The 24143-nt window shown below is 36.4% G+C and overlaps 1 protein-coding gene and 1 pseudogene across 1 annotated transcript in view; both read left to right on the forward strand.

Annotated features, from left to right (window-relative positions):
* The window catches only part of LOC125832840 (uncharacterized), a 592533-nt gene that overhangs the window by 378242 nt on the left and 190148 nt on the right, over positions 1-24143 (forward strand). The gene's annotated exons all lie outside the window — the stretch shown is intronic.
* LOC125832838 (mediator of RNA polymerase II transcription subunit 18-like) lies at positions 10493-12564 on the forward strand (annotated as a pseudogene).

Below are 24143 nucleotides of genomic sequence, written 5' to 3' on the forward strand. Positions count from 1 at the left end.
CAAGATTGATGACTTGTTCGACCAACTTCAGGGTGCTAGTCATTTTTCGAAAATAGACCTCAGATCTGGTTATCATTAGCTTAGAGTCAGAGATAGTGACATCCAGAAAACAACCTTCAAAACTCGGTATGTTCTTTATGAATTTGTGGTTATGTCATTTGGACTAACCAATGCTCCTGCAACTTTCATGGATTTGATGAACAAAGTGTTCAAGCAGTATTTGGACTTGTTCGTTATCGTCTTTATTGATGATATCCTTATTTACTCTAGGAATGAGGAAGAATATGTGACTCATTTGAGGGTTGTTTGGAAAACTCTTAAAGATTGCCAGTTATTTGCTAAGTTAAGCAAATGTGAGTTTTGGTTACAATAAGTTGTTTTCCTTGGGCATAGTCTAGCGAAGGGATCCAAGTGGATTCTCAGAAAATAGAGGCAGTGAAGCAATATCCCAGACCCACCTTTCCTTCAGATATCAGAAGTTTCTTGAGTTTGGCTGGTTATTAATTACAAAAGGTTTGTGGAAGGATTTTCATCCATAGCTTCTCCATTGACTAAGTTGACTAAGAAAAAGGTTAAGTTTCAGTGGTCAAATGAGTGTGAGAAGAGCTTCTCAGAACTAAAAACTAGGTTGACTACAGCTCCTGTCTTGACTTTACCAGAGGGTTCAAACGACTATGTGATATATTGTGATGCATCTAGAGTCGGCCTGGGTTGTGTGTTGATGCAGCGATGTAAGGTTATAGCTTATGCTTCTAGACAACTTAAGGTGCATGAGAAGAACTATCCAACTCATGACCTCGAGCTTGTAGTCGTAGTATTTTCCCTAAAGATTTGGAGACATTACTTGTATGGTGTTCACAAACCATGAATTCCTTCGGTATGTTTTCACCCAGAAAAAGTTGAATCTTCGCCAGAGGAGATGGCTTGAATTCCTCAAGGACTATGATATGAATGTGCTTTACCATCCTGGTAAGGCCAATGTAGTAGCTAATGCTCTTAGAAAATTATCAATGGGTAGTGTAACACATGTTGACGAATAAAGGAAGGAATTAGTGAAAGATATTCACCAGCTTGCTCGCTTAGGAGTTTGCCTTATGAGCATATTAGATGATGGTGTAACAGTTTCGAATGGGTCAGAATCTTCATTGGTAGCGGAGGTTAAGGAAAAACAATACAGTGATCCGATATTGCTTCAATTAAAGGGGGCAGTTCATCAGCAGAGAATTGAGGTTTTCTCCCAAGGGGGAGAAGTTGTGCTTCACTACCAGGGTCGTTTATGTGTTCCTAAGGTTGATGAGTTGAGGCAACAGATCCTTATAGAGGCTCATAATTCCAGGTATTCTATTCATCCAGGTGCCACTAAGATGTACCGTGATCTGCGAGAAGTCTTTTGGTGGAATGACATGAATAATGATATAGCGGATTTTGTGGCTAAGTGTCCTAATTGCCAACATGTTAAGGTAGAACACCAGAAACCAGGGGGTATGACTCAAGAGATCAACATTCCTACATGGAAGTCGGAAGTGATCAACATGGACCTCATTACAGGTTTACCTCGTAACCGCAGACATCATGTCTCTATTTGGGTAATAATAGACAGAGTTACTAAGTCTGATCATTTTTTGGCTGTTAAGACTACAGATTCGGCAGAGGACTAAACCAAGCTTTACATTAATGAAATATTCAGGTTGTATGAGGTTCCTTTGTCTATCATCTCAGATAGAGGTCCTCAGCTTACCTCTCATTTCTGGAAGTCATTTCAGAAAGGTCTTGGTACCCAAGTTAATCTTAGCACAACATTTCATCCACATACAGATAGACAGGCAGGCCGTACCATTCAGACCTTAGAGGACATGTTGAGAGCTTGTGTGATAGATTTCAAGGGCATTTGGGATAATCACCTTCCTCTTATAGAGTTCACCTACAATAATAGCTACCATTCCAGTATTCAGATGGCCCCTTATGAGGCATTATATGGTCATAGATGTAGATCTCCAGTTGGTTGGTTTGAAGTAGGTGAAGAAGCATTGATTGGGATGGATTCCGTACATGAGGCTATGGAAAAAGATTAGCTCATCAGAAATAGACTTAAAACGGCCCATAGTCGCCAGAAGTCCTATGCAGATGTAAGGAGAAGGGACTTGGAGTTCCAAATCGATGATTCGATTTTCTTAAAAGTGTCACCTATGAAAGGGGTGATGAGATTTGGCAAGAAAGGGAAGCTAAGTCCAAGCTATGTAGGTCCTTACAAGAGTCTGAAAAGGGTTGGTAAGGTGGCTTATGAGTTAAAGTTGCCAGCAGAACTAGAAACAGTCCATCCAATCTTTCACATTTCCTTGTTGAAGAAATATGTTGGTGATCCAACGTCTATAGTACCATTGGAAAGTGTGGCTGTGAAGGATAGTCTCACTTATGAAGAGGTGCTAGTTGAAATTCTTGATCGTCAGGTTGGAAGGTTGAGAAACAAAGAAGACGCTTTAGTTAAGGTTTTGTGGAGGAGTCAGGCCGTAGAGGGAGATACTTGGGAAGCAGAAACAGCCATGAAGGCCAAGTATCCTCATCTCTTTCCTTCCGATTCCATTTCAGCTTGAGGTAATAGTTCCTCTTCAAACTCTCGGTTTAATCTTGCATAAAGTTAGTCTTAATATCATGTTCCTTCAGTCATTCTTTCATTTTAAGTGTATTTTCATGATCTTAGAACTCAGTTTAGTCAGAAATCAGGTTGTTGTACTTAGTGGTAGGGATTGCATCTCTTTTCCTCTTTTGTCAGCTAGTTTAGGCTTCATTCGAGGATGAATGTTCCCAACGGGGAGATATTGTAATACCTCGGAAGTCAGACATAAAAAAAATACAGTAGAAGAACACAAGAAACAGTGAACCACAACAGGGTTCATCAACTGTGAAAGGGACCACGGTTTGTCAACCTGCCTGTGGGTTCACACCCAGCCCAGGACTAGTGGACCATGGGACACTTCATGGGCCGTGGACCACCACATGGGCCGTACTGGTGCTCGTGGAAGGGAGACATGACCTCCCAAGATCAGGCGTCAGACTACGGAGCCCTCCACAGGCCGTGGTCTTGACGACTAGCCGTGGTGAGGCTCGTCAACCTTGACAAGTAAACCCCATTCCCAGGTGAAGAACCACGATGAACTTACAATCCGTGGTCCTTTACACGGTCCATGAAGTGGACCGTAGAGGGGAGTTCTAGAACCAGTAGCCACTGGACCAAAGACCATGACCAGCTTGACGGTCTGTGGTCCCTTTGACGGTCTGTCAGAGGGGCCGTGGTCGGTTGCGTCAGACTTTTAAGTCAGGGGTCATTTGGTCTTTTCCCTATGCGTTGGATGCCTAAACTACGTCGTTTGACCCCTAAACTACGTAATTTTGGTCAGTTTAAGCCTAATTACATAGTCAGATCTTTCCCTAAGCGATTCATTCACTAAAAAATCATCAAACTTAGAATAAAAGAGGAGAAAAGAGGCGACCCAAATCCTTCCAAAAACACAACAAGGTTTCCTTAGTTCTATCCCTGAAATCGAAAGATTTCTCCGTGAAATTTGTCACCAGGTATGTGGGATTTCACTAGTGGGTTCCTTTCACCCATTAGGTCCCTAGAATTTTGTCAGATTCTTGATTCCCTCCATATTATCTAGACCTAGGGTTTCTTGAATGTTAGAAGTTGTGGATTAGTTGTTAGAATATTCCTAATCACTCTTTCATGTTTTTGTAACATTGTTGCTTAGTTCATTGCATGAAATTCAGAACCCTAGTTTTGTAGATTCGTTTAGTTCGTCAATTACACTTGCAATTACACTTGCTAGGCCAGCTCATACAGTTATACATGCATCAGTTCCACATGTTTCATTATCAGTACATTAATATTGCATTATTAGTTAGCATGTTAGAACAGTGAGCTATCCATTATGTTTTAGTTATGTTATATTATACATTTATTCAGTTGGGAGTAGGCTTAACACCCAGTTGGACTAGGGTCAGTCACCTTCATAGTCCCAGAACTACGTGTCCCCGTAGGTTTGAAAAGTCCTCTCTGTGGGCATCATATTTAGTGATCACGCCAGTCATGCCTCTGTACCCTAGGCAAGGTATATTAGGTCCTCTCGATAGGGCATATACATCGAACTCCACATTTAGCTCATATGGTTTTATGTCGGTTATTAGTAGCTCCCACAGTCAGATTCTAGTGCATTGACCAGGTTCCAATTATATTTCAGTATTCAATTTCAACATGTTATGTACTTGGTCATTGCATTCAGTTCAGTTCATTTCAGTATACTTCAGTATTTGCATCATGTTCAGATTATATCATTGCTCAGTATGCTTTACTTCAGTTATGTATCTATTGTTAAGCTTTATCCTATCCTGCATGCTCAGTACCTTTCAAGTACTGACGCATACTCTACGCTACATCTTCTCGTGATGTAGGTTTACGTCCTCAACATTCATATGATGCATAGATCGGCTCTCAATCTCATTTTTAGCTCCTTCAGTGGTGAGTCCTCACTTTTTGAGGATAATAGACATATTTCTATATTTAGTCTTTTCATTTTAGTTTTCAGTATTTGCTAGAGTTTGTTGGGGGCATGTCCTAGCATCTCTAGTTAGTTAGAGGCTTCTTTCAGACATTGTTAGATTCAACTTTAGTTTTGAGTTTGATCTTTCAGTTGTTATTAAACTCATAGTTTGTTTATATTCAGACAGTATTGGGTATTCCCCATCATTTTAGTTATCTCATGATTTTAGCTTCCGCACGGTGTTTGTTTAAGTATGCTTATGATATGCTAGCTCAAGGTTAGCTTGGGGTCACTCGTGATCCCAGGTCCTGTGTTTACATCAAGGGGTTAGCCTCAGGGCGTGACAAAAGCTCCCATAAATGAGCCTGCAAGGGAGCCCGCAATGAGAGAACGTGGCCGAGGTAAGGGTAGAGATAGAGGAAGGGGCAGAGGCTGAGGAAGGGTAGCACCCGCCAGGGATGAAACCCAAGCTGAGAATGTACCAAGAGAAGAGGCCTCTTCCGCACCCCAGGACGAGGTAGAAGATATTGTGGAGATTGAGGTGGAGGATTATGTTGAACCAGAGAAGGATGCACATGCTGGGACTGCAGGATTGCCCTCTTTGGATCAAACTATAGCTCAGCAGATTTTGACTTTTCTAAGTGGGTTGGTCGGCTCTGGGACCATTTTCACGGTGCAAGCTGCTCAACTCCTATCGACTCACCTCATTCGTAGTTGCCCGATCAAGGAAATAATGAATGAGAAATAGATTAAACAGTGGAGATTTAGTGTTGATAATTCTCTATCTATTATTATTAGGATTATTGCATTAAGAACTTGTGGGAACACATATGCCCTAGTTTCATCTCATATTGACATTACTAACTGCGAATTCTGTTACTTGTTAACTTGTGACTACAAATCAATCAATAATTATTTTATGTTACAAACCCCTTTTTTTATGAAAATAATCTGACTAAAAGTACAATCAATAGTAAATTGGCCCGAGTCTAGACTATATTTCTCGTGGGATTGACCCTAACCTTAGTTAGGTTCTTTATTTGACAGCGACCGCTTATACTTATTTAGGGAGGTGTAATTTGGGTGTATCATCTTACATAATCATATACATAAAATAACATTCTTAAAATGATCCATATAGACCTTAAAACATATCATGCAATTTGCATAATTGAGGAGTTTCTGTAACTGACATACACCATGTGTGCTCATGATGTTCAACAACTAACTCAATTGGGAAGGCTGCCCTATACCTTTCCAGAGTATAAGGCCATATCATATCTATGTGGATCTACTAATTTGAGCCTCTTAGGGCCAGAAGGTCAACAAACAAAGAGGTGAAACATAATCCTACGTTGGTGCATAGTTATGGGACTTGAGTTTTCTAAACCAATATCCTCTCAATACTAAATAGTCCTCCCAAAATAACATATATTCATATAATGCTTATATGTATGAAAACTACTTATCATCTTGAATCATATATGAGGCTAAGCTTAAAAGTCATATCTTAAAATAACTTGTATTTAGGTGGTAATTCATATCATGCTTGTTTTCATGCTTGAAATCCATGAGGATTTGAATTACCATAATAAATCTTGCTAAATTGGTACCATAAGGTTTCAAAATCAAAGGAAAACAATAAAAACAAAAGTTTATGAAGAAAGATCATAATTTCATAAAAAGCCCTAGCTTTGCTTCTAACAATCTTGTGATATTATTGAGAATCAAACTACCTTAGGCATGAGTGCGAAGGAATAATCTCATTGAAGCCTTACATATCTTAACTTAAAAGTTTGAGAAAGAATTGGATTGAAATCTCTAAATTTTTTATAGGTTTTTTTCTTCGAAGTGTTGGGAAGGAAAAAAGAGGAGAAACGTTTATCATAACCTATCAAATCTGAACGAATAAGGGTTTTGGTAGAGGTTAATGGATGTTGGTGGGAGCTTTGGGATAAGGAAAGGATGAAAACACCCCTCGTAGAAAGTGAAAATAAGAGAAAATTAAAAGAATTTTAGGGAGCATATGTGGCCACACAATTGAAACCTTGATCGCGCGGAACTTCGCGTGCACCTAGCAATAACACTACCTTTGCTGCGCGGGCGCGCAGTGGATGTCCACTTCACGCGGCGAATCCCGCAGAATACATAATGCTTAATAAAATGGGCATAATTTTTAGCACAAAACTTGGATTGACGAACAGTCAAAGACATTAGATTGTAGGCTTCACGATCTTTCATTTTATTGGTATTAGGCCACAAAAACTCATCATATACTAGAAGTCCCTTATAATGTTAGTTCACATCTAATATACTTCCCACACTTAAGAATTGATCTCAACACATACACATACAATTATAAATCATTGAGTTCAAGCCTATATACATATGGAGGATGGTTCGAATCTTTACTTAGAACTTGTGGGGAGTTATAGGGTACCATGCCAATAGACTAATGATTGGATAGGATGTCACACCTATACACTAACATTTTTGTGTGAGTTAGGTTTCATGAGAGAACTGAGCTTACTTCTTCATGACATGATAGTTACATGTTGGTATTGTGTGTGGACCAAATTTATCACAATGTATATATTTTACATATTAGTCTTGAGGGATCAGGTTGGTGTGTTTAAATGTTGGGGTGGATCTTGTGTAGACCAGGATGACATGCTAAATACCATAATGGTAAGTTAGGGATCCTTGGAGGTGTGGGCTATTTTATACTTATAGGTATAAATATATATCTGTTTTGCTAAACTGTGTTGCATGTTCATATCTCATATAATTTGAGCGTCGATAGGTAAGACGTTGGCATGAGAGCTTGAGGGGAGTAATAAAACTGTCAGAGTTAGTGATGGTCTTGTACAGGTGAAAATCTCTATGTGATAGAAGAGTTAGGCTATGATTTGATATGAGGATGGAATGGCTTAGATGGTAGAGTCGGCAATGGAAGGAGGTAGGTGACTTGAGGTGAAGTGTGTGGGTCCTAATGGCATTTTTAAGTTCTTGTTCTTGATTATGTGCATGATATTATGTGATGGATTCGGGTCGACCGATGATGCCTAACAATACGTGTTGTTAGTACTGATACTACTCTTGTTATGCCATTTGGCGTAGTCTGGTTGCAAGATCCAGTAATGTTTCTGAGGTGAAGAAAAAGATAATCTCCGACAACTTATACTTCCCTTTCCTTATGGTGGGACTTGTATCTTATTTTATAATACATTGTACCGTTTTAGCAGCTCTTGTACCTGTTTAAACTAGTTCCTTGGGAGATTTTTTCGTTAATTGTAAAAAAAAGATTCTTACATTCGAGTTTCATGTTTATTCTATAGTATTAAAGAGATCTTTTGTGTTTATTCATTTCCGCATTGCCTGTTTTAAATTGGGTTGTAAGAGTTCTCCTATTAGGTGTTATTGTAGGTGCCCGAACGACCCGGTGGGTTGGGTTGTGACATATATTGGCTCAATCATTCATCCTCTTAATTGCTTTCACTTTCACTCATCAATATAGTTATCTCCCATAGAATAAAATGATTTTTCTAGCTCTACGTAAGCTAATAATTCTGTACTTATAAATTACAATGAGAAATGGATGAAAGTCTAAATTTTGAGGGTGCATGAACATAAGTCTTTTTAAATAAATATTCACCAATACAATAGTTTAATATTTCAAGACTAAGCTACAGTTCAAATATACTTTTTTATATACAAGAGGTGAAGACTTGTCCATTGTGATCTAGACTTGCTAACTTGTAGACCCGTAAGAAATTCAACTCACAAATACGTATCAAGTCATATAAAGAGTGGTAAAATATTAAATGAAATTTTAGGGTTAATAATATGTACTTTATACTATATGCCTAGGGTTAAAAATGTAAGTAGATAATTCTTAACGGATTAACGATTTATCTAATAAAGAATTGAAGTAATTCACTCTCATATCGATAAACCATTAAATATAAAATTTTAAACCATACTAAGTTCACGATTATCTTATCAATTATAATTCTATTTTAACTAGCCCTATCTTTTATCATGTATACCAGTTGTCGTGTAATTACAATATCTTCTTTTTGGAAAGAAGAATAAATCATATAGAAGAGATATTTTAAGAAATATAATAAATAGTAATATTAAAGAAATATCTTTTTGTGAAGATTTAAGTAGAGAAAACAAGGAAAATTATTTATGGTCAAACGTCTACTTAATTGAAGATATATTTTAAGAAATATAATAATAAATAATAATTATGATATATTTATTTTTGAAGATTTAAATAGAGAAAATAAGGAAATTCTTTAAAATCTACACCCATTTTTCTTCTCTTATTTTCCTCCATTTTTGCAGTCTTTCTCTGTGTTTTTGCTCAGTAGTTAAGTGGAATATCGAAGATAACCGTAAGTTTCATTTCTTTACTTTTTTATTTACTATTATTTCTGCTTAATAGACCGAGTGAATGAATAGTTGCCTTTTATTTTCCTACTATTTGAATGAATTATTGCATAAAAAGTTCGATTTTGATGGATACTTGTTCATTCATGTCTGTGTATTTTTTTGTTTTTTGTTTGTTGGTTACCTGTTGGATTGATTTTTGAGTTAGGTAGATAATTTTACTTTAAGATAAAAGGAAGGTGTTTGATCCTTTGGTCTCAAATGCTAATATTTGAGAACATGTCAGTAAAATCCCACAAGTAGAGTTTGGGGAGGGTAGATTGTACAGATGATTCGGCACATATGTAGAATCATATATGCCATACAAGGGGTTCAACATGTGTATAGTGGCTGATTTTTACACATGAAAAAAATCATCCATGCTGGAGTGACTTAATTGGTAAAACCAGATAGCATTCCAACATTACCACCTAATTCCTTGAAGGAACTTAGTAGTTTAATGTTTGGTAATAGCCTAATGAAAGGAGAAAGTTTGATAGTTTACGGTGCATATTGGTTCATTAGAAGTTTGATGTTTATCATGAGAAATGAATAATAGAAATTGCTTAATATCTTTGTAGAATTTGAATGTACCAAAAGACAAGTATCATGACAAATTTATAATTTAGATGTTCCAAAACACAATTTCCAATTAGAAGTTTGATGCTTAAAATCTTGGTAAAAATCTGGATGTACCAAAATACAAATATCATGCCAAATTTATAATACTAAAAAGGATCATAAACTACTTCAGGTTACTTGAATGATCTATGTTCTAGTTTAAATAGACATTTATTTCTTCTTCAGATTTTTTACTTTAGACGAACTAATGCTAGGTGAGACATGATTCCCTTTATTAAATTTATCGAGTCGTGTGAACAGTATATTAGAAAGGAAATAGACCAAATGCTTATACATATAAATATTGATGGTAAACATAAAACAATTTAAGGACAAAACTAAAGACCACCCAAAAATAGGAGCAATCTGAGCAAAAACATCAAACATTCCATCCAAAAGTAAATTCATATTAAAATACATTGATCTCTATGTTAATATGGTAAATCAATTACTTCGCTTTAACTACTCTATGTTCCGAGTATGATGGATTTGATTGTATAATTTTCTTTTTATATTAAGTAAATCGTCCTATCTTTTTCGTTTTATTTTATGTGAAAGTATTTGACTGCGTGCAAGAGTTTTATAAATTAAAAACTCACATGTAAGAGGGTGTTTGACTAAGCTTACTTATAAGAACATTTAACTTTATTTACTCGTTTGGCAAACATCCAAAGTGCTTATAAGCCAGTATCAGTCTGGGATTGTGATTGGTAGAAAAATTGCTCTATGTATCTTCAAGCAATGCAATTCTCATATGAAGAGTGTCAACTCTGTTATGATTTTGGTTAGGTATTAGATTTTTCTTTTCTACTCTTCAGTTCAACTTAATTTTTTTTTTTGATTCACAGGTATGTTCTAAAGAGTTATTTGCATGCGTGTTAGATAAATTGAAGTGAGAAATGGAGTGTGTTGTTCAGGGAATTATTGAGACTCAAGTAAGTTTCCAGAGCAATGAAAAAACCTACCCCTATCTCTCTGTTTTTCTTCTTTAATAATTAGTAAGGTATGCTACTTGTAAAAGCTGGCCTTGCTATATTATGGCATTTACTGAAACAATTTTTGGCAACTGATTATTGAAAAGATACTGACAGTGCTAATCATACTTGCAACATGTTGAAGCCCTAGAAATTCTACTTAAAGGGCTTTGTGGTGTGCGTAAACAAGGCTTAAGGGTCCATGAATTGTGCCTTAAAAGTGTTCCAAACCTACGTAAGTGAGATTAATCGTTGAACTATTAGGTACTAAGAACTAACTCAATGGTCATGTATGTACCGATGTGATTGAGGCAAATGTTTGCAATCATCAATGCATTCGTAGGGAGGTTTTCTCACCTTAGAGTTTTGACATAACTATCATTTTTTTCTCTCTATGGTCCATCTTATTCTAGTTGTATTGCGGTGCTAAATGTCAATTATTCAATGGAATTAGGTTTTGTTGATGATACACTTGTGATTCTTTGAAATGTTGACTAGTGTAACACCGGAGTATAAAACAATGCTAGTTTTTTTGTTGAAGGTAGTGTGGCAGATGTTGATCCCACTAGCATTGAGTTTCTACAGGAGGAATGTTTATGGTTAAAATAAAATATAATAAGAATTTTTATGACATGAATAATCGTGAAAGAGTATCGATTAGTTCATTAAATGTGTTGAATCTAGACTTTATTTTTCAAATCAGGACGGGTCGAATCTAGACTTCACTTATGATTAGTCTATGGTGTTCATTGTCTGCCAATTTAATATTTATCTCAAACTTATAAGTGCCTCTGTATTGAACTCAACATTTATAACCTTAACTAGAAGTATTCCTCTCGCTTATAGTAATATATCATAAACCTTAAATTCAGAGCACCTTCATCTAATCACCTACAAAGTATCAGACATCTATCTCGATTACATCGAACTACAATAACCTTCTTGGCTATGTTTATCTCTTTTTACTATATAACTAATCAATGTATTATTGTGCCTTAAATATTATGGTAGATGGTTGATTTTATTAACCTTAGATCCCACAAATAGATATTGACCTTTGCCTTTGTCTACACATGATCACAATTCACATATTTGTTTAAGACTAATTTCTCCTCTTGGTTAGACAAGAAGGCAAAAAAAAATTATGATCATTCAAATATAATTGGTAAAACAATGTCTAAAAATCATTTATGCCTTCTCCCATTTTTTTTTCTTTTTCCCCTTTCCTGCTTGTTTTGTCTGTGGGTTATTTTAACCATATGGTCTGTTTCTTACCATTCTCAGGCTTAGTAGCATCAGAAATATGGCTCGTATGTGATCTTGAGCAGCCGGAACCCACATGGTAAGAGATCTTGTTCATTGTACGCCTATCTCTGAGGACACGTGAAGCCTAACTTATTTTATGTGATTAACTATAGGACTGTTAGGCATGTTGGTGGTCCGATGAGAGGTGCTGGTGCTGAACAAATCTCATTCTTGGTGAGACCAATGCAAGAAAGGAAAATAACCAAGAATGCACTAATCGTGTTTGATAAACTTGGCTACAACCTAGACCACGAGCATCTGAGAGTCGGTTTTGCATTTCATTTCCAAAGAGATGCCCTGATAACTTTAACAGTTTCATCCATCAATAAGATGTTGAAAATTCATGCTATCGATGATGCAGTGCATGTGACTCCGGGAATACAGCTAGTTGAAGTGATCACACCAACTTCATCTAAAAATTACACTGAAGTTGTTGCGTTTGTATCATCCTTCTGTGAATATCTTGCACCGTAAACATCTTTATATTGGTTTGTTGTCCATAATAATTGGCTAGCTGTACCTGGTATTATATATTTATCACTTTTTTCTATGATCATATGGTGAACATAAAAATGATTTTTATTGTTTTCAGGCTCCTTCATTTGTCAAAACCTGGTGTCTCAACAGGGGTTGTTCCCACCGCTGCTGCAGCTGCTGCGTCTCTCATGTCCGATGGTTGAGGCACCAAGTAACAAAAATGTAGTATTACTCGGTGCCATATTTCTGTCTCAAAAAATTTGTTATCCCAGCGACTTCTAAAAGGCTGGGCACTAGTACTGGAGGATTCTTGCTCTCTTTGATCTATAATTGTTTTCTCTTAGGTGTTTGATACTTTTCTTGTTGATGCGTTAAGCTCAAAGTAAATGAGATGTTCTTGGTCTGTGATTATTACAGTAAGCTATCAGTTTGAAATATTGTATGTATGTAGTTGTTGAATAATTAGGAATGTGGATATTCGGATTAAGGCGGAAGTGACTTTCAAATTGTCTATCACAAAAATACTTTAAACATTAGAGTAATTAAGCAACTTATTAAAATACTTCACCAAAACTATACTTAGTCATTCAAAAGTATCCTACAAGAAAATAAATGTAAAGAATTCTATCAAAAAAAAGAGAATTTTGAGAAAAATTTATCAAGTGTGAACTTTGATTAAATTTGTAGAATGCAAGATTTCTACCTGAAGCTTACTTTTCATTTTAAAAGTTCTTTGGTTTGTTTGTGAAAATTTCACCCCTTCCATATGCTAATATTCATGCACATGCAAAAAGCGAATTTAGGAAGGCCAAAGAGGAGTCACATGACACTGTTTCGTCAGAAAAATTTACTAAATATGTACATATTGGGAGAAGTTAAAAACATATATAAGAGATATATTATAATGTAAAATGACACCTTTTAACTAAAGTTGTGCGTAGTTAAATTGGTTCGGCGTGAAAATTACACATGTTAAATTGTGTTTAAACCTACGTAGCCTCATTTTGATACATTTTAAAAAAAATGAAATTCAATGGATAAAAGTTGTTTTCTATGTATAAAAAAATATTTGATATTATTTTTAATGAGGTTATTTTGAATACATTTAAAAAAATAAAACCCATCAAGAAAAAGTTATAAAAAATGTAATTTAATTTTGTTAAAAAAGTATAGTACTATACATGAATTATGTTTTGTTTATATTTTATTCTTTTCTAATATCATGTTACATTATTTATTTATCGTTTCTTATTTTAAAAGGTGGAACTATTGACAAACTATTTTGTATATGACAATATATACATGGATCCTTGATCTATAACAATGTCTAAATCTGAAAACTCGAGTCATGATGGTACCTACCATAACCCGCCAGTAGGTAAGCCAATTCATATCCTAGAATAACAAGAAACAGGCATATCAGGTAGAAACAATAACCAACAAGATAAATAAAGTGGAAAATGACAACATCAACAATATATACAAATCAACAATAGATCCTGTTGACACCCAATTTTGTCCCAACTAATTTCTTCCAAATTATTTTCTTTATGCGTCTAATGATTTGGAAAACTTAAAGAGCATATTAGATATTATATTCATCTTTGACTTTTTTTTTTGTTAAAATACATGATCGACATAGTTTATTATATATTGTATTACTATCATTATTAAATTTATTGTTATTTAGCAAAAGATGTCATATTGTTAGTTTGTTAAATCTATTCATGTATGTTGGCAGTCTTTTTTTAAAAAATTCACCAGCCCTTTATTTATACTAAAATAGATACACTTTGAGTAGTTATAAAATTTGACTTCTTAACTTTCAATCAAAAGATATCATTCCTTTGTTTCAATCTTGTATAGATCACATAATAGTTATATGTCATGTCAAGTGTTATCTTTTGATCTTATAACAAGCATCTTTTTTACTAACAATTTCTTATTAAAGTTATATAAGATTCACTTCTTCATAGCGACCGATTCAACTATTTACGTGATGTATTAGGTTTCTTGATATATTGTTTTAAAAGAGTGGATTCGAGTTAGTAAATAATGTCTTTTTATGTGTAAGTTGTTTTTCTATAATTGATCACTATGGTCCATTTAAAATGCTATATATTCTTTGTTTATCCGAAAGAAGCTCTTTCTGAAATGTTTGTGTTTGAACAAAAAAAAGAAGAATGAGGAAGTTGCTCCATAACTTTCTTTGTTTTGCATAGAGTTTGAGTTGGCTCATCAGTGAAGTAAACTTATTTATCTTATGTGTCACGACCCAGACTGTCGTGATTGGCACCCACACTAACCCTCTGGTGGGAGAACAATTACTACAACCGACTAAACAATTAAAAATACGGAAGTAGGTTTAAATGACTAACTGAGTACGGAGTTCCCATAAACTCTGAAGGTCTAACAAACAACTATTGCGGAAATTAAACCCCTAGAACTGAAAGTCATTGTACCAAAACTCTATTAACCAACAAGTGTAAGAGAATGGGGTGCAACCCCGGAAACTAAACATAACAATTCAAAACGTATAGACCGAGTCCAAAGAGAATGGACTAGACAAAATAAGGATCCATGGTAGCCTAAAAGAACTGGCTCACCCTTGAATCCGATCGCGATCAACAATCTCCTAACTGAGGTCTGTTAGTAGCCGCCTGAAGATGTCCTGTACTCAACAAAAAAAGAGTAAGTGCAGTATCAGTACCCGAAACCACAGTGTACTGGTAGGATCACGCGACTACTCATGTATGCAGAATATACACAAGCAATTACAACACAGTAAACACACATATACAGAATGTATAATTCATTTATCATTTTAGGAGAAATATACAATTTCCCAATTTCAATAACAATTAGATATGAATGCAATCATCACAAGTGGTCCTCTCATGGAACCCACACCTAAACTGTTAGTGTGTCGGAACGTGACACCCGATCCAATATACATGTGTCGAAACGTGACACCCTGTCCAATATATGTGTCGGAATGTGAAACCCAATCCAATATATGTATCGAAACGTGACATCCGATCCAGCTAGCACAACCACAATAACAATCACACTCATCATGAACAGTGCTCATACTCATACAATCAAGTAATAGGTTCATGGCATGTAATTGTTCCCACCTAATCACTTTATTAGATTGATTCAAATTCCCTATTCACATGCATGCATACAATGAAGCAATTAATAAGCATATATCACACAACAGGAAATCGAACCATCACCTACATCAAAACCAAGCCTGAATACTCCTAAGACACCTAAGCCTTCCCTTTCCGAAGTCTTTCAGCTTGTTCTTGGTCTATCAAAAAGTAATTAACACAAGGATCAATAAACATGGTCTAATTCACTCGGATTATAACAAATTTATCAACCCAAGACTAAACCCATGATCCTAATGTTAAACTAGGGCTATTCCTACCATCCACTTCAGGCCAAAACCCTCCCCCAAAGATAATTACCCAAGATTCTATGTTCTAGGAATCAAAATACGGATTAGGGGAGTAATTAACTTACCTTTAGAGCTAGAAATCGTGGAAAACTGTCAAGAATCACCCAGGGCCGTCCCTTAGTTCTTAAGAACTAAGTTTTGCAGAAAATAATGAAATTGAGGTTTTTCCCGACTTAAGTTCGCGACTGGCCCGCCACGGTGGACCACAACCCACCATAGCAGCACCGTTCTGACAGGATTAATCCCTCCCCGACGGTTTGCACGGAGACAGAAACTTGGAATATGAGTTCCAAGCTTCCATTTCACAACACAACTTCAAACCGGAATGTTCTAAAACTATCCTGTCACGCCAAGATCAGTTTCAGGAGATCTACTCGCCCGAATTCGATTCCTTTAAGCCGTGCATGCTTCTTAACGTGTTGGCTACCTAATCATGCCATCAAATTCATGATTAGATCCCTCATTCATCACCATATTTCTATAGACCTCACTTGGCTCAGATTTCGTCCAAGTCTGGCCTAGGCTAGAAATTTTCAAGTTACTACTCAAAAGTTTTCTGGACGAAATTCCTTCCCCATTGGCTTTTCCATAACGATGGTAACCGGTCATTACAATAGATCCCAATTTACCCATCACTCGTCCCCGATTAACAAACTAGGAGGAAAGGGCTAAAGCAAGAGTTGAGTAGTAGCTGAATCCTCGAATAACTGGGGGTACTTGTCTCGCATGTCCTTCTCGGGTTTTCAAGTTATTATGCCCCGGAAACTAGTAAGTTGAACTCGAGGGTTCTAGAGCCTTTCGTAAGATTTTAGAGTGTGGTAGGAGGATAAAAACTCATAGAAATGGCTCCCGTACTTAGAATGGATGTTTAAGGGTTAGGGCGTCAAGGTACGACCCCCCAAGGACCACCCAAAGAATCCTTGAGGAGGACCTCAAAACAGCCCTAAAAGCTGTCAAATTTCAGCAACTCACGCTTGCCATCTACTGGTGGTGAGTGGACCCACACCTCGTGGGTTGGGATCGTGGGTCAAGGCCTGAGTTGGCCTGAACCTCTAAGACATAGTACATCACTTACGAAGGTGCAATACGGAGTGTGGACCCACCCATGGTCCATGGGTGGGTGGTTCATGAGTGGGAGTAATTTTTCAAGTTTAGTTTTTAACTTAGGGGTTAGAGGGTTAATTAATAATTACATAGGGGTTAAGGGAGGTCGGTTAGTTAGTTATTAAACCACCTATATAAGCTAAATAGGCCCCTAAAACTAAGTCGTTAACACATTCATCTAAAGACCCCAACTTCCTCTCAAATAATTCTCTCACTAGAACTCCCTAGAAGAACAAGATCAAAGGTGAAGTCTAGGGTTCAAGGGGATACTTTTTCTCCTCAAAGTCGTGGTGCATCTTCAATAAGGTATGTTAGTTTCTTCATATATGGGTTCTTCCACCCATAGAGCCCCTTAGATTTTCCCCCAATTTTGAAGAAAAGCCCCAATCTAAGCTAGTTCTTCCAAAGTGTGGGTGGTGTTTGAGTTTGATTCCAATTGGTTGGATCATGATGTATTGATGAATTTGTGTGATTTATATGGTTAACCCTAATTTATTTGATGTATTTGCTATGTTATGAGTTTATACTATAAGAGGTGAAATTGAAGAAATTGAATTTGATCTTTCTAAATCAATGTCAAGTGTAGTAATTGTTCAAGGTTAGGATCATATAGATATGAATCGAATTAGATTATAGTTCAAATGATGGATCTTGACTAGTAAATTTAAAGTTGAACCTTTATAATGAATTTCCTCTAGAATCACCTAGTAATGAAGAATGTGATTGAAACACTTTGAAACCTAGGTATGAGTGAAGATAGTAGGAAGTAAAGCTTGAGTGTAGGGTTTATTATTATGAATGTTGATCACTAGGGCTTGAGAGTCAAGCTAATAAGACTAACTATAGATACCAAGGCTTTGAAAGTAGAGTCTACATGTGAATGGAATGATAATGAATAGAAGTGTGATGAAAGATCCTTATCTACCTAATTCACCTTATGAATAATAGATGGTAGTAAGTGATGGAATCACTTGAGTCATGATGATATCCTTATCTAATATAGAATTCTGGACATGATATTAGGCATTAGTATGAACTTGACAGGAAAGGGGTTCTCACTTAATAATGACTCTAGGGTTTTGAGGGCAAATTCAATATGATGAAATATGTATGTTAAGGCTCCAAGAGTGAAGCTTATGAGATAATGGTAGACTATTAGATAGAATGGTTATGATAAGATCATACCACCTAATTTACCTCATGAACGTTTGGATGCATAAAGTGATAGAATCACACGGGTTAGGAGGATATCCATGTCTAGAGCTCGAACCATAGGTGGGATCATTGAAAGTAAGAATTGAACCTCAAGGAGATGAAGTGTGATATTAGCATTGTAGTAATTAAACTACTTGAATCATGCTTAAATCCATGTCTAATGTAGTCATTCTAGATGTGTTGATTTAATATGAGTTTTGACCATAGAAAGGGCCAAGACATGATAGTGTTCATGTTGTATGAAGTTTAGTATATGCTTTAGAGACATTTTGAGAGTAAAGTGAATATGCTCATGACCTAGTTGTAATGTTGTTAAATGGTTAATTCCATATACACACTTAGACATTAATATGATAGGAGGTGAAAGGTTTGTCACCTATAGTGATTCTAAGGTTTGAAGACTAGTCTCACCTAATTGAATCAAAGGCTCTAGAGCCATCATAAATAGGTCATGGATGGTGATAGTTGCTCACCCATGATCTAATGAGCTATAGTATAAGTTATGTTGGATTGAGTGTCAAGACATTCTTCCACCAATATGAACATAAGTGAAGACTTAATGTGAACTCAATGGGACTTAATGTCTAGCACTGAGTGGGTATGAATATGAGATGGAAACCCCTCCATTTGTAGAGGGCGGGTTTTTAGAAGAAGTTTCATGAGATGGAAGCTCCTCCGTTAGTAGAGGGCGAGTTTCTATAAGCAATCTCCTTATCCCATAACTATGTGCCCACATAGGTTACTTAGCAATTGGTTTCACCCAATCTAACAGTATATTTCTACCCTCGACAAGTAGAACGACCCTTTTACGGTGTAGGGTAGACACCGGATTCCATGTTAGCTCACATGGTCTATGTCGATAAGGCATATGTCCCAAATAGTGTAGTAGTATAAGCAAGAAAAGTCGTTATGAGCTATGGGTACTTAAGAGGCTTTACCTAGTATGGGTAAGAGTATGAGATCTTACTTATGCATTACACAAGTATGCTTTGAAGGTATCTATGTTGTGTTCCTTTTTATGCTTATGGTGTATGTTTGATGGATTGTTTCTATAGTTGCCTTCCAAGATATGATTGACTAAAGGTGATAGTTCCCTTGTCTATATGTAGTAAGCCAATAGTGAGACCAAAGGAGGGTGAATCTGACTAGGATGACTTCAAGGTTATGCTTAGTGTGAAGGGTAGTATGTGATGCCTTTCATGCATTGCACAAGTGTGCTTTGAGGTTACTTAGAATTATGTTGCTCTTATGGTATAGAAGCTTAAAGACTTGACCATGTGTATAGACTATGATTAAGATGACCAAAATGGGATACTTGTCTTGGGTGGTATTATGGGATGCTATTCATTCTTTGCACTTGTATGCTTTTGAGGTTATTTGAGAATGGTTCTATTATGGTATAGATGACTAAGGGTCAATTATGCTTATTATGATTATGACTTATCTCCTATGCTCATTAACTATGTCATATGTTGACTTATGATTATATGATCCTTACGTTGGAGATTATGGTATGACTATGTTATTATCTCTTATGTTTATGTCTCATGTTGACTAACCATTTTGAGATGCTCTTATGATGTTGTGCTAGCTATCATACTTGGTACATTTTGTACCAACACATACTTTGGCTACATTCTAATCAAATGTAGGGTTTCAAAGATTGAGTTTCTTTTGAGGGTAGGTTTCTAAGGAGCAAGAAGAGTTGAACATTTGGTGAGTACTCATACTTTCGAGGACAAACCCATTATTTCCCTTTTGTCTTTTATTTTCATGTTGAGACTATATATTGTTCTAAAAGTTGTATTAGATGGTTTGAGACAAAGTATAGAAAGACTTCCGCTTGCTTTTATGAAAATGATTTCGATTGTAAAGAAAAGTTTTAAAATTTTCCCATACTTTTCTATTATCTTATGCTCATGATATGCTAAGGGCTTGTATGAGGCTTTTCGGAGATTGGTACGCTGTGTTACGTCTATAAGGTACTCTTGGGTCGTGACAAACATAGTATCCGAGCACAAGGTTTAGAATGGTTCTAGGATTGTCTCAAACCACGTCTAGTAGAGTCTTGTTCATAAATGTGAAGCACACCACATTTATGAATAAGAGGCTATTGGATGCTTAGGAAACTTTACTTCTTCATTCTCCAAGTCGTGCCATAGATTTTAACTTTATAAGGTCTCTTTCATATTCCTTATTCGATGGTCTTTAGGATATGACTACTTGAAGGGCTTATTCTACAAAGAGTGAGGCAGAAAAGGTTGGTTGTGATGCCAATTATGGCTACGTGACTTGAAATATTTGAGATGATAGATTTTGATGTTGTCTTTAGTATGAATGATGCTTCATAGTTGCCTCTATGTTAAGAAAGATATTTAGAAGAATTTGTGTAGGCTTACTCCCAAGGGGAAGATAGTGTGCTTACCTAGCAAGGTTATTGTGTGGTTATGTTTAGTTGATGGTAGAACCCGACTTAGCCATGATGAGTTTTGAGGTATGTTGATAGATTGGTTGAATAAGGTGTTTAAATAATGCCTAGATAGGTTAAGTGAATAGACTCCTCTAAGAAGGGTAGAAGTGTAATTCACCATGGTTTAGAATCACTTTGTGTGATGGATGTGAAAGCTTAGTGATGACTTGCTCCAACCTTAAAGTTGAAAGAAATGATGCTTAAAGGAGTTTGTATAGGATTTATCCCAAGGGGGAGATAATGTGCTTAGATAGCAAGGTCGTTGAGTGTTCTTGATGTTCATGAGTTAGGTTTGCTTGAAATTTTCACCTTGAGAGGTGTAGGGAGTATGAGAAGTTTAGTCTCGGTTTGTTAGGCTCATGTGAGATCTTGAGTGGTGTTAGTAAGGTTTCTTGTGAGCTATAATTGTTTAATGAGAACCTCTCTAATTTAGAAGTACCGGTAGAGGTCTTAGACCGGCAAGTTAAGAAATAGAAGAACAAGGAAGTTGTTCCATAAAGTGGTAAAGAGTGTTTTTTAGTAAGGAATTTGGTTAAGAGTGCTACTTGGGAGGCCAAGGGCCAATGAGATGTCCCGATGTCCTCATCCTTTTCCTTCTACTCTTATTCTAGCTTGAGATGATAGGTTCCTCTTGATTTGCTTTTATATGAAGTCATGTGTGAATAGTATGTTTCCATGATTTTCTTATGTGATGCATGTTCATGAAAATGCCTAGGTCTTGTTAGAAATGACTTATATGCATTGTATTCCTCATGTTGTAGTGCATTTGAGTAAAGTTGGATATAGACTTCATGAGATGAGTTAATGAGCATGCCTTAGTTTTGAGTTGAAAGATTCCTCCTTGAATAAATACTTTTTGAGAGTAAATTGCATTTAGGCTCCATGAGTGTGTATTGAGTATGTTTTAGTTGGGAGTTGTTAGTTCCTCCTTGAGAATGAGTAAATAAAGAATTCCATGCATTTTGGGTTGATAGATGTAGTTCCTACTCCCTTGTGTTGCATTGAATGTGTTTAGCTTGAAATTGAAGTTTTCTTACTTGGTTGTGTGCATTTGAAATATGTTGCATGCACGATGGGCTGCTAGTCTAGAGTTGTGACTATAAGAAGTGTTTAGAATCGTCATTCGAGGACGAATGATCCCAAGGGGGAGATATTATTACGCCCCGGAAACTAGTAAGTTGAACTAGAGAGCTCTAGAGCATTTCGTAAAGTTTTAGAGTGTGGTAGGAGGATTCAAACTAATAGAAATGGCTCCCGTACTTAGAATGGAGGTTTAAGGGTTAGGGCGTTAAGGTATGACCCCCCAAGGACCACCCAAGGGGTCCTTGAGGAGGACCTCAAAACAGCCCTAAAAGCTGTCAAATTTCAGCAACTCACGCTTCCATCTACTGTCCGTGAGTGGACCCACGCCCTGTGGGTTGGGCTCGTGGGTCAAGGCCTGAGTTGGCCTGAACCTCTAAGCCACAGTACAACACCAACGAAGGTGCAGTACGGAGCATGGACCCACTTATGGTCCGTGGGTGGGTGGTTCGTGAGTGGGAGCAGTTTTTCAAGTTTAGTTTTTAAGTTAGGGGGTTAACTATTTATTACATAGGGATTATGGGAGGTCGGTTAGTTAGTTATTAAACCACCTATATAAGCTAAATAGGCCCCTAAAACTAAGTCGTTAACTCATTCATCTAAAGACCCCAACTCCCTTTCAAATAATTCTCTCACTAGAACTCCATAGAAGAACAAGATCAAAGGTGAAGTCTAGGGTTCAAGGGGATGCCTTTTCTCCTCTAATTCGTGGTGCATCTTCAATAAGGTATGTTAGTTTCTTCATCTATGGGTTCTTCCACCCATAGAGCCCCTTAGGTATTCCACCAATTTTGAAGAAAACCCCCAATCTAAGCTAGGGTTTCTTCCAAAGTGTGGGTAGTGTTTGAATTTGATTCCAATTGGTTGGATAATACCCAATTTTGATTGGTTTAGTATTGGATCATGATGTATTGATGAATTTGTGTGATTTTTATGGTTAACCCTAGTTTATTTGATGAATTTGCTCTTTTGTGAGTTTATGCCATAAGAGGTGAAATTGAAGAAATTGAATTTGATCTTCCTAAATCAATGTCATGTGTAGTAATTGTTCAGGTTTAGGATCACATAGATATGAATCGAATTAGACTATAGTTCAAATGATGGATCTTGACTAGTAAAGCTAAAATTGAACCTTTATAATGAATTTCCTCTAGAATCACCTAGTAATGAAAAGGGTGATTGAAACACCTTGAAATCTAGGCATGGGTGAAGATAGTAAGAAGTAAAGATTGAGTGTAGGGCTTGTAATTATGAATGTTGATCACTATGGCTTCAGAGTAAAGCTAATATGACGAACTATAGATGCCAAGGCTTTGAAAGTAGAGTCTACATGTGAATGGAAGGATAATGAATAGAAGTGTGATGAAAGATCCTTATCTTCCTAATTCTCTTTATGAATAATAGATGGTATGAAGTGATGGAATCACTTGAGTCATCATGATATCCTTATCTAATTTAGAATTCTAGACATGGTATTAGGCATAAGTATGAACTTGACATGAAAGGGGTTCTCACTTAGATATGGCTCTAGGGTTTTGAGGGCAAATCCAATATAATGAATTATGTATGTTAAGGCTCCAAGAATAAAGCTTATGAGATAATGGTAGACTATTAGATAGGATGATTATGATAAGATCTTACCACCTAATTTACCTCATGAAGGTTTGGATGCAGAAAGTGATAGAATCACATGGGTTAGGAGGACATCCATGTCTAGAGCTCGAACCCTAGGTGGGATGATTGAAAGTAAGAATTGAACCTCAAGAAGGTGAAGTGTGAGATTAGCATTGTAGTAATTAAACTACTTGAATCATGATTAAATCCATGTCTAATGTAGTCATTCTAGATGTGTTGATTTAATATGAGATTTGACCTTAGAAAGGGCCAAGACATGATAGTGTGCATGTTGTATGAAGTTTAGTACATGCTTTAAAGACACTTTGAGAGTAAAGTGAATATGCTCATGACCTAGTTGTAGTGTTGTTAAAAGGTTAATTCCATATACACACTTAGGCATGAATATGATAGTAGGTGAAAGGGTTGCCACTCATAGTGATTCTAAGGTTTGAAGACTAGTCTCACCTAATTGAATCAAATGCTCTAGAGCCATCATAAATAGGTCATGGATGGTGATAGTTGCTCACGCATGATCTATTGAGCTATAGTATGAGTTATGTTGGATTGATTGTCAAGACATTATTCCACCAATATGAACATAAGTCAAGACTTAATGTGAACTCAATGAGACTTAATGCCTAGCACCGAGTGGATATGAATATGATATGGAAGCCCCTCTCTTAGTAGAGGGTGGGTTTCTAGAAGAAGTCTCATGAGATAAAAGCTCCTCTGTTAGTAGAGGGCGAGTTTCTAAAAGCAATCTCCTTATCTTATAACTATGTGCCCATATAGGTTACTTAGAAATTGGTTTCATCAAAGCGAAGAGTACAGTTCTTCCCTTG

This window comes from Solanum verrucosum, unplaced genomic scaffold (assembly GCF_900185275.1).
Source record: "Solanum verrucosum unplaced genomic scaffold, falcon-dt-bn FXZP01000037.1, whole genome shotgun sequence".
Lineage (NCBI taxonomy): Eukaryota > Viridiplantae > Streptophyta > Magnoliopsida > Solanales > Solanaceae > Solanum > Solanum verrucosum.